Source organism: Pezoporus wallicus, unplaced genomic scaffold (genome assembly GCF_028554395.1).
Source record: "Pezoporus wallicus isolate ANWC-B61680 ecotype Strahan unplaced genomic scaffold, APGP_CSIRO_Pwel_v1 contig_380, whole genome shotgun sequence".
Lineage (NCBI taxonomy): Eukaryota > Metazoa > Chordata > Aves > Psittaciformes > Psittacidae > Pezoporus > Pezoporus wallicus.
The window spans coordinates 600,968-611,562 of record NW_026642520.1 but is presented as its reverse complement, the minus strand read 5'-3'; positions in this window follow the sequence as shown (position 1 = coordinate 611,562).

Here is a 10,595-nt window from a genome sequence, read left to right as displayed (position 1 = left end):
TAAAGTTCCAGTTATTAACCAACCTAATGTGCTAACAATTCTCCTGGTTTTCTAATTATTTTCTAAGGCTATACAAAGTTTGAAGCTTTGTTTTCTCTTTCTTCCTTCAACAAAAGGAAAAAATTACAATGCACAGGGACTGAACTTAGTGTTTTACCTTTCCTGTGTTTATTTTTCTGTCCTTATCTGTAACAGGAAAGTGAAATGCAAACTGTTTGCTAACTTATATTCCTTATAACTCTGACTGAGAATTACAGAACAGAGAAGTCTTAAAAAAAAAATTTTATTTTCCCCCAAAGATCAAACTGCCTTTGGGTCACCAACTTTTATAGGTATGTATGTGCATATCACAAAATCACAGAATCATAAAATAGTTAGGGTTGGAAAGGACCTTAATATCAAGTTCCAACCCCCCTGCCATGGGCGGTGACACCTTGCAATAGACCATGTCACCCAAGGCTCTGTCCATTACCAAGAACAAAAGAAAAAAAAAAAGATAATCTCATCTGCAGAGAAAAATCTTTCTGTTCAGTATTAAAAGGTAATGGTTAAGATAGGAGAAATTTTAGCTATATTCTGTTTGTGATCATTCAGATTTAGACATATTAATATTGTTATCAGGTACAGATTTTGGAAGGCCAAATATTCATATTTATTTGCATTACTTGCAAACACAAATAATGTTTTTATGCATTTCGATCATGTCCTACTCAAAAAGAGTTTTTTGCATTTTTCGCTTAAGGTTATCATGAAACCTTCTCATAAATTATGAACTTGACTTTACCCTCATACCACCATTACTACATACCATGCTGTTTGAATATGTGATTTAGCTAGACAGCAGTCAGACTTTAGAAAAGCTAAGCAGAGCTAGGAAAAGAGGAAAAAAACCCCAAGAAAATAAAAATCCTTAAAAGCCTTTTTGATTTTCTTGAGGAGCATTTTTATGTATTCAGCTATATGGACCTATATACATTACAAATATATATATTATTTTATATAGGGTTTTTTTCACTCCTACTTTGAAAGCAAAAGTATTCAAAAAATATTTTTTCCTCAGATTAGAAATCATTTCCAAATGAAACAAAAATTTTAAATGAGTAGAAAGAAAATTATTGTGTAACTTGTTTTGGCAACAGAAACACAGCACAGTATAAACACTAATAAGCTAATTCACAAACAGAAAGCTATTATGGGAAATGGAAAGAGTTCTTAGGTTTGTTAGCAACAAAAATTTTCTTTAAGTGCTCTTCAGCTATAACAATTCTATTTGGTCTCCAAAATAGGAAAACAAGAACTTGGTTTAGTTTTTAGGATTAAGCAAAATATTAAAGCCAGAATAATTTCATTTGTCAGAAAAGCAAATAAACTGTACAAGAGAAATGCAATATTTGATTTATATGTAGCTTGAGTTTATCTCAAACTTAATTGTAAAATCAAATTCCAAAATATAGATTCCTCATTTTTTTTTATAAATCAGTCACATCAATTTCATAGGGATCAACCTTGTGTGCTCAGTTAAGTGAAAGTAGCAAAGTGGAAAATTTCCAAATAAGTGGATGAAACAAAATTTTTTTTAGGATCTATGCCTTATTGTAATTATAAGACCTAGGAAATTGCAATTATAAGAGCTAGGAAGACATTTTTCTTGGATTTTTTTTCTGTCAAGATAATCATAGAAAACTTTGGGTTGGAAGGGACCCCCAAAGGTCTAGTCTAAACCCCTGCAATGAGCAGGGACATCTTGAACTAGATCAGGCTGCCCAGAAACACATCCAGCATGACCTGGAATGTCTCCAGGGATGGAGCATCTATTCTTAGCAACCTGTTCCAGTATTTTACAAACTGTATTAAAAAAAGCTTTTTCGTCATGTCCATCCTGAATCTCCCCTCTTTTAGTTTAAACCATTATTTTTTTTTGATTTCTTTCTCCTGTAGATAAAATAATTTGCAATATTTTACTGCTATAATAAAAAGGTATTTTAATTTATTATTATTGCTGTTATTCTCTTGTTATTACTGAAGTTCTGATTTCTTTATGTGTAACCAAAATTAAATATTTCTCTTATTATCACATTTAATCTTATTTTTTGAATTATGAAAACTGAAATAAGGAGTTTAGTAGAAATCTCAAGGTAAATTGCCTTCTGTATTTTGATAGGAAACATTTCTTGGGGGAAAAAATCTGCAAGATACATAACTGAGTGTTAGGAATTATGAATGAATTATGAGTCTGTTGTAGTACAATATAATCTTTTAAAAAGAATAACTTCTCAGAGTGTTAGTTTTAAATGTGATTGTGCTGGTGCTTTAATTTATTGTTATTTTAAGAATTAATCAGATAATAAATTAGAAAAAAGTATCACAAAATATGAAATTAATTTATGATAAATTTTGATATTGGCATTGCAAAAAAAGTTGATTACCTATCACTTAGCAGAACTATGATACTTCACAGTTATCCTGATATGTCCACAGCAGGAATGAACATACTTTGGTTCTTTTTGTAATTGTTTTCAGATTGATAAACATCTGGTTCATCTGACCTAAAATGCATATGGAAAGGACTCTGAAGAAATGTGTATCCCTTCTTCATCTATTGAGGCAGTCTAGTGAGCCAATAACATTAACATGTGCCTCTCAGTCAGAGGGCTGAATGTTGATGGGACAAAACTAGGTCTGAATAGTTATGTTTGGGTATCTTACGTATAATCATTCTTATGGTAATGCTTAATGCTGCTTAACAGGAATCTGGTTTAGAATGTTGTCTCTCTCCAGTAGCATTAGATGTGAATGTCCTAAGTAAAGTCCTTAATAATGGATCCAAACTGCAAAAAAAGACACTCTAGTAATATTAATTATACTAATTTCATATATACATATGTAACTGTGTATTTAAATATCTACTGTAAATCAAGCTTTCTTAATTATCCTACAGGTTGGAATTAAAATTATTTCCTGTGATTAAAGCATTAAGCTAAAGTATCTGCACATTTCTTTTATTATAGAGTTATTCACTGCTGAGTAGCTTAAGTATGCTAATAAGAGCTAATGTTGAAACACTTCTGTAGGTTCAGCTTGTTTGTGGAAAAAGAACAATGTAATTATCATATACAAGCAAAAAGACAGAAACCACATTCTTTAAAATTTCTGCATAAAAATAAATTATATTTTAATATTTAAACCACATTTATTTCAACTAATTAACTATATATTATTAGAAGTTTGACTTATTTTTAATTTCATCATGACAATAAACTGAAACTTATGTAATTTTAGCCTGGAGTGTGTCAAAATCAATATTCATAAGGAACTCAAGGTATTTCTAGTCCTTTGGAAACAGCATTTTTATTTAAAAATACATAGTTATTTAGATAGTTAATATGAGGTACCAGCCTCTTAGCTCATCCAGATCAATGTCTATTCATTACAGAAATAATTGCTCGAGGATAAAACCAATGAAAATATAACAAAAAAAAAAAGAAGTCACAACATTAAATATTTTAAAAACTTTAACAGGAATATTAACAGTAAGACCCCATTTTTGCTGCTTTTCACTGCTTGTTTTCATTTGTCCTTGTCAAATTAGAGCAATTGTCTATTTTTATGTTATAGATTTAGTTTAGGCAGTGAACTGATGTGTCCAATATCAAAATTACTAGGACTCCTTCAATATATGATGCATTTCAAGTATAGAATTAATTTCATTAGTTTCTACAGCTACAGTTACTGGTTTATAAAAGATGAAAGACTATATATTTACAGAAACACCTGAAACAAGCATAGAATAGTGTGAACTTGAGAGATTCAGAAAGGCTACTTTTGTCAGAAAGATGCTGGAACATACTTTTGGCATTGTATATCACAGTCATGATAGATGAGTTGATAAGCAAAGAAGGCTGAAAGAATAATGGAAGATATGGAACAATTCAAGCTTAGAGATATGTAGTGATAGCTGTAAAGCCAACACTTCACAAAACTGCAGTGGCTATTTGGTTCTTTCTTAACCTGCAGAAGGTAGATTCTCATCTTAATTCTTAAGATGCTATACTGCAGTTCAGTGCTGAATAATTATAATTCTGGCAGTCAGAATAGGATCCACAGAAGTAAGATTTCTTGCATAAGGGTATCCTTTTGCTTGTTCATTTACTCATTTGATACTTCTCCCTCCCTTTAAGAATGTTCCATGCTTTTATATAGTTTAATGATTGGAGCACTTGAAAAATAGAGAGCAAGGTTCCAGGCTCTCCACATCAGAGAAAATCCCAGAAATAGATTTCAGGAAAATCCCCCCTGAAAGTAGAAGCTGTTTGTCTGAGCCATTGAATAGAGAAGATTTTAGAAATAAACAGTTATTCTCCCTGAGTAATTTTAAACATTTAGCTGTTATTCAAAAAGTTTATACTAGTGTATACTACCTTTCTCTCATACATATTAAGGAAAATTTCTGTACGTGCAGGGAATCTCCTGATCAGTTTTTTATTTGAAATTCAATTATGTTACGGTGATTGGATGCACATAATGCATTGAGTCTTTCTGGGAATGTTGCTGAACTGGGTGTCTTTCTGTTTAAAGTAACATGAGCTCTACAGTTAAGATTTTTCCAGGTCTTCTGAGATGCTAGTTCTTTTCAACTTATGTTCCAGCAGCACCACTTGCAAAGTACTTTTCTGCCAAAAAATTACAGTATTTACACACACAAAGGCTCGTAGATGGTTTTGATCATTTTTTGCTTTCTCAGAAGTACACGTTCAAAACCTTATTTTCACTGAAGATCAGAAAGACTGTTTATGTACATGAAGTTGAATTTGTTCCTATAGTCTCAGGGTTTTTTAAAAAAAAAACATTCATACAACACATAGAGTAATCAATTTATCAAACCTAAAAATCTATTCGAAACGAATATTTCAATTATTTCTAGTTTAGTTCTTTATTGTAGCCATATACTTATGCTTCCTAAAGTCAGTAATTACTATTTTATTGGTTAAACGTAAATCCTTGTCTTACTCAATTTTGAAATTTCTGCCCTACCTCCTATTTTGTTATAAGCAATTTTTCTAAAAGGCTTTTCCTTTTCAGAGTTTTTCAGTCTCAAACTTAACTGAATTATTTATAACAAGAATCTATTTTATCGCTTAAAATATAACTTCTATATTTTGTGCTTGAAGTTGTATCCTTTCCATACCTCAGTTCAGTTATCTTGAGGTAATATGTGTAAATAAATAATGATGCTAAGCTAACATCCAGAAATATACATAAAAAAAAAAAAACAGACTATCATCGCTTTTTGACCATGTCTCATTTTCTAATTTGTTGTGGGGGTTGCTGTGATATTCACTGTAGTTTTCCCTACTGGTTTTACATTATCTAGTTTTATTTTCAGGTCAGACTATGAAATCTTTAGGTAGTTATTTCTCTTGTAGATCTCTCATACCAGTCAAAAATCCTGTAATACTTCCATAGTTCATAGGAGTATTAGAAGATGCTATTAATTAAAGTGAAATTTTCAAAAATGGGAGTCTAAAATTATGTTAAAAGACCACCTTGAAATATATGGGCTGCCATTAAAGCAGAAAAACACTTAGCTATTGATTCTTATTTCTACAAATCTGGATCCAGTATCTGTGATTTCATTCCTCCTCTAACCTTACAAAAATTCAGGTGAAGGGACTTTCCTGTTAACCTACTACTACCTTTTTGCTACTGCTAGCATGTGTGTAGCTGCTTATGAACTAGTTTGGTAAGTACGTGGAATCTGAGAACTGACATTTTTATTTTATTTTATTTTATTTGTTTATTTTTGAAACAAATTCCCTAGCTTCAGGAGAAATGCTATAGTCAGAAAAATTAAGGTAAAAGGAAGACTGAAGAGCAGTTTTCAGTTATACTGTATTAAGGAGAACAGGGAACTGTAGCATAATTCTAAATACATGTATTCTATGGGAAAAATCTTGGTACCTTGGTGTCATTAGCTTTAAAAACTAGGGAGTAATTATTTTTAATTATTTCATGAATCAATATTACCTTCATGTTCTAGCAAATAGAACATTCAGCAATTAAATAAACTTACTTCATGCTTTAGCTATTTGAACTTTTTCTGCAAGAAAACAGTGCTTCAAACTAACTACTTACAGAAGGAATTTACTAAAACAAATAGGTATGATGATCATAGACAATAGATTAAATTGCCAGAAAATTTGTTCAACAAAGAGAGCTAGCATAGCTTTAACCCTTTAGCATTTATTTTAAAAAATGCCAAAAAATAACTTAGACAATTTTCTTCCCTTTATCCTTTTTCTGTTACTCAGATAGGGGATGTTCTACTCACGCAGTCAGAGTTTTTGTGTCTGTTTCTTTTCTTCCTCAACTCACCATTTTCAGTTGCAGAAATGGTAGAGAAACCTGACATTTTCATAAGATCAGTGAATTTAGTTTTGCAATATTACAGAAATCAAAACTGAAATAAAGTCAGAATTCCTCAAATGAACAGGGTCACAGCAGCCTCAAGCTCACTAGTCATTAGAAACCGTAACTTTGTGTTTACTGTCCTCCTACAAACATCAATTCTCCTGAGTAAAAAAAAAATTAAGTTGACTCATCTTCAATGTTCACTATAATTCAACATGAATAGGCTGTTTATCTAATATATGAAATTCTATCAGCCTTCAGGATCTATCCTCTTTTCAAGATGGCCTTCATTTTTCTAAACCTTTATGACGTATCCTTTCTTCTGTTCTGTCTTTAGCTCATTACTCACGTTCCCCAGTCATTCCCACAATCTTTCATATTCCATCTCTGTCTTTACACTTCACAATGTTCTTACACAACAGGATGCTTCTCTTTAAAGATGAAAATGTTGTATCTTTTTCATGCAGGAAAGCTTCAGCCTCTGCAGAGTGGAACTGTTGCCATAAATTGGTGACATCTGGTTCAGTGGCCTGCATTCCTATCTCTGGCTACAGACATGAGACTGAGGCTAAAAAAATCTGAATATTTTTGTAAGCACTGGATATTTGCTGAATGTAAGAAAATATTATTTGAAAGCTGTGTGATTCATCATGTCTCACTTCGGCTGCACATCTACGCTACAATCATACATAGCTTTTGTACATGCAAGATCAAAAGATCATTGAGAAAATAAAACACTGAATAATTAGAAGGCCTATTTTAAACTTTCCCAGGTAATTTAATATGGTATCGTGATTTAAACCCAGTAAGGCAACTTGTTCACTCGCTCCCAGTGAGTGGTGCCAGGCTGACAACAACCGAGACCCCCCCCCCCCCACCGGGGCTCTCCCCTTCCCTGCTCCTGGAGGAACGGGGAGGAGGATCGAAAGGGTGCAACTCCTATGGGTTGAGACAAGAACAGTCCAGCAAACAATGTACAACACAAATCACCACCGCTACCACCAACGACAACAATGATAAGAGAAAATAACAAGGGAAGAGAATACGATACCACCGGCCAAGAAACGAGTCCCACCCAGAAGCCCATGTCCTTCCGGGTAACTCCCAGTTACCCCCCACCATGGGCATGACGTGCTGTGGTATGGAATACCTCCTTGGCTAGCCTGGGTCAGGCGCCCCGTCTCTGCTTCCTTACGGCTTCCCCTCCTCATGAGCCTCACAAAGTCCTTGGTCAGGGTAAACATCCCTTAGCAACAACAGAAAACATCAGTTTCACCAGCACTGTTCCCAGGCTGGAAGTCAAAACACAGCACTGCACCAGCTACCACAAAGGAGAAACATGACTGCTACTGCTGAACCCAGGACATATGGCTTCACTGTAAAATTATATATTACTTGGCCTTTATTATAGCGCTGCTGTGCTACTCTTCTACTGCATTGTCATCACAATATTTTTAGGTGTTTAGTGCGCACTTCAGAAGAACGTTGATGTAGAGCTTTATGAACAGGAAGCATTTTTGAACTCTGAGACCCACCCTCATAGTGCCAGCTATATAAACAATAATATTCTTGACATGAGAAATTATTCCCTCACTAAATGTCCTTGTATATATATTCTCCTTAGACAGCATGCGCAATATTCCTAACTCTCAAACTGTAAGGCAAGATCAATGTTGTTTTTACTATTTTGAAAGAAAACAGTAATACAGTGATGAGATTCATTTTGGAATAGGGCACTTAAGTGCCAAACTACATATTAGTTTTATAGATGTCCAAGATACCCTTGGACACCTTACCTGACAGTCAGCTGACACTTCAGGAGCATGAAGGTTTTCTATTTCATCTTTGCTATATCTGCCAGATCAGCAAAGATTTTCTTAGATACTCCAGGGCAGCTAAAACTGGCAATACTCACTCAGGCAGTTGAATCCTTCCCTTAATAACTGATAAGCTCAGTCTGCAAACATTTTTGGAGTGTTTATGACTGAGACACCCAAGATAATTTTCAGTTTCCTGTGTATTGACTAAACTATCTCACTTTATGCAATAGATTTGCCATAGTGAATCCCAGAATTTCAGCAATCCTAAATCACATGTTTATGCACTATAAGGAGACTATTATAGGGATCTATATTTGAGTTACAAATTCTATTTCATAGAAAGGGGTCTCTAATTTAGTCAGTTTGTTCCAATGTTTTAGATACCTATTCAAGCATTCCTGTTGAATTTGCTGGTTTGTATAGCTAATGGAATAGAAATAAATGTTACTTAGTGGGGATGCAGGTGAAGGAGGAGCCAACGACTTTCTGCTTAACTTAGGTCCCAATATATATATGTAGAATTTTGTGATGATTCTGTTAAATATAATACATATTCTTCTCTGAATATGTAGAAACCTAGGTATTGCCTTTAGAATTAACAATTCACAAAACATTCAGAGTTAGGGACTGTTAAAAAACTTCATTTTACTTGGATCACTGATGCTTTGCAAAGCTTAAGTTCGAGTTAATCCACACCCTTCTCTTATTAATGCCAGAATATCTTCATGTCTAGAGATATAGTCTTGACTGCTTAAAGACTCAAACTTCAAGTTCAAAGCATTCATAAAAGACAGATAGTACATGCATTTTAGTATTTTAAAAAGCAAGTTATGGAAAAAAATAATTCAAAGCCCTAAAATGAGAAAACACGTTTTCCACAAAGCTGCACAAGTATTTCAAATATTCCCCAGTACTAATGCTATGAAGCTAATGTAAATGTCAAATATCTTCATAACTAGCATATAAATACATTTATTCTTTTACACTTTATTTAGATGAGTCAATCCAAATATGTAAGATTTTGTAGCTGGTTCAAAATACGGAAATTTGGTGCACATTTTCATCTTTTTTTTCAGTGTAATAGAAAAATGCTTTTTCCTCATATATATAAATTCTTTTTAATTAAAAGAGAGTTTATGTCCTTATATCTCTCTGGAAAATTAAATTTTCTTTTAAATTATATAGGTTTAAAGAATGTATCATTTCAGTTCATTATACATATTCTATGTTTTTTTTATATACTATTCAATATTTTCCTGCAGAAATTTCTACAATGTTATGAACAAGAAACATCTTTTTATAAGATTTGTCCAAACAGAGTCAAATTGGGCATTTCCCATTGTTAGCCTATTGCACATAAGAGAACAACATATAGCTGACTAAATAAGAAAATGTGCTCAAAACATTCACTTAGGTAAAAGAAGAGAAGGATATACTGCTAACACTGTCACTTCCAGGTAATAATGGAAATAACACTCTTCATGAGCAATTGCCATGAGCAAATGAGTTTAAGGAAATTGGTTCTGGCAGTTCTCACCACACAAATAAACCACCACTGTCATCTATTAATCTCACACTACAAACCCTAGGATTTTTAGTGATTGTCTTTTTTAATGTTAATATCTTCATAAGAAATACACTTCAAGCTCACTCTTAAGCACCCTGTGTACCTACAGAATATATAAGGTCCACAAATCACACAGCTATTGCTCACATGCATGTAGCAGCCTACATGCAACTAACTCCATATAAAGAGAATAATGTCACAACTGTAATGCCTAAGCATAATAATGCTTGACAGTTATTATATAAGCATATTAAAATTACCATTTATATAACGTAGATAAAATATGAATACTCTTTGTTGTGCATATAAATATGCATTGCATATAGTTAAGCTATATATTATATAGGCAAATATGTATTTTTTCAATTAAATTCTATAAACATTCCTAAAAAATTCCATCATAAGTTTTAGTGAACTCAAACTTATGTGCTGCCCCTGCCTCTCATAGGAAGATGAGAGATGTGGCATGGCAGGTGGGACTTGCTGGCAGCAGCGTTCACATATGAACTTTAGCTAGCATTATCAAATAAGGGAGTGTCCTGGGTTCAGCAGTAGCAGTCAGTTTAAACCACCCAGTAGCAGTGGGTTTAAACCACGACAGTTCTTTTTGGCGCCCAACGTGGGGCTCGAACCCACGACCCTGGGATTAACAGTCCCATGCTCACCAAAAAGAACTGTCGTGGTTTAAACCCAGTCAGGTAACTTGTTCACTCACTCCCAGTGAGTGGTGTCGAGCTGACAACAATCGAGGTCCGTGTCCCCCCCCACCAGGGCTCTCCCCTTCCCTGATCCCGGAGGAA